The 1,920-nt window shown below is 39.9% G+C and overlaps 1 protein-coding gene across 5 annotated transcripts in view; it reads right to left on the minus strand.

The window, feature by feature from the left end:
* The window catches only part of adcy2b (adenylate cyclase 2b (brain)), a 98,493-nt gene that overhangs the window by 65,049 nt on the left and 31,524 nt on the right, over nucleotides 1-1,920 (minus strand). The window lies entirely within an intron of this gene.

Below are 1,920 nucleotides of genomic sequence, written 5' to 3' on the forward strand. Positions count from 1 at the left end.
ATGTTTAAAAATAAACTACAAAAATTTATTTGATAAAGTGCAAATTAAAATTTAGCTGCAACTGTATTTGATAACGTTTTGAACTTTTAAAATATTGCCTGGTGAAAACAGAAGCTGCTCTTCATTTTAGTAACAAACTTTGGCGTTTTTTTTGACCGATTACCTTCATTTTTGCTTCTACTTTTAATTTAAAATAGGTTTCCATTCTCGGCAGGTTTCTAAGGTTCTTCTACATATTAACCAAGTTGTTAAAAAACTGAGTGGTGCACTACCGCTACTAGTGGTGAGAAAGTGCATTGCGCCTTATTCAAAATCAATGCGGTCCCTCGGCCCTCTGTGGCACAAAGTTAAAAACAATTGTGGCCCGCGGCCCATATATTAAGAATCTCTGGGCAACACTACGCTGTCAATGGAAAACTTTTTCTTAACAAAGGCTGCTACAGTCTTACCTAACAACTTGTTTAATTTTTCCTGTTCTATTATACATATTTAAGATCATTTCCTGCACCCCCCACCTTGCTCTATACACCGGTCCCGGCACAACTCTCGACCCTGGATGGGGTGCAGCTACTGTACTCGTTTGGACTTATCGGTGTGGCCAGTCTTGCTATAAATTCTCAATGTCCTAAATCATGCTAGTACACAAGGGCTCCATGTCATGGACATAGGACCCCAACAGCTGCCATCAAAATGCCTGAAGACCTTGCCAAGACAAGCGAGGTCATCATCAAGTTCGAAGGGGATCCAACAGGAGATGTCCAACTGACTGCAACCATACATCATCATCTGCGCCCTTCTCCTTTCTGGGTCACATGGAGCTGGTGCAAAACTTCCAGTAGCCTTTGTTAAAGAGGCATGGGGACACCTAGGAATGTCGCAAGGACACACAGGGACAAACGAAACACATAATCATTCACACTCGCACCTAGGGACAACTTAGAGTTACCAATTAACCTAACGTGCATATTGTTGGTCAGTGGGAGAAAATTGGTGTACCTGGAGAAAAATGTGACTCCAACATCTGAGCCACCTTGTCATTGCAAGTAGGTGTTTCTGTGGATGAGTCGGTGTTTCCAAAGGAAGGCAGTTTTCAAGGGACACACCAGATTGGGCAAACTTTTTTCAACGGGCACACCTGACTGGATGAGCAAAGAAATGCGTTACTCAAGCACATCACCTGATTGGATGATCATAGCTTCGGCATTTCTTTATATTATTAGCTTACTTTTCTACCTTAGCATTGGACTTTCATTTTTTTTCATATTTAGTTTTACGAACTTGCTGTTGTTACCGAGGTAATTAGAAGACTTGGGAATAATAACAGGCAGCAGATTATGTTAGCTGCTGGTATTATATGTTTATATGAAGACACCGCCAGTGTCAGACCCAATGTCTTCATTCAATATTTCCGCACATGTTGAAGATACTGGACTCTATGTCTTGATTCGTTATTTCTGCTTCTCTTAAAGAGCTCCAGGTTAAGTTTCAAAATAAGAACAACATCAGTCGGTAGTATGCCTTTCTTTTGACACATTTAGAAATAGGGAGAACTAAATATTTGTTTTTATTGACACATTGCGATTTCATTAAAAAAACGAAAGCAGTTTTGGCTGCTAACATTAACGTGAAAGTAATTAAAGTCAAAAGCGAAAGAAAAACAAAAGAGAAGAGCCAAACTTTTCGAAAAACAGAGCAAACACAACAAGCCAGTCAATGTATGCTTGAGAAATGCCTACTTTGAGTCTGCAGAGAACCCCTTTCTCTGTGATTGTATCCAATGTTTGATACTTAAGCAGGATCTATTAAACACTCAAAGGGTCAATTCATTTGTGTAATGCCTCTAAAATAAATTTATGGGAGGGATTTGAACGCACACACACACACACACACACACACACACACACACACACACACACACAC

Source organism: Austrofundulus limnaeus, unplaced genomic scaffold (genome assembly GCF_001266775.1).
Source record: "Austrofundulus limnaeus strain Quisiro unplaced genomic scaffold, Austrofundulus_limnaeus-1.0 Scaffold41, whole genome shotgun sequence".
Taxonomy (NCBI): Eukaryota; Metazoa; Chordata; class Actinopteri; order Cyprinodontiformes; family Rivulidae; genus Austrofundulus; species Austrofundulus limnaeus.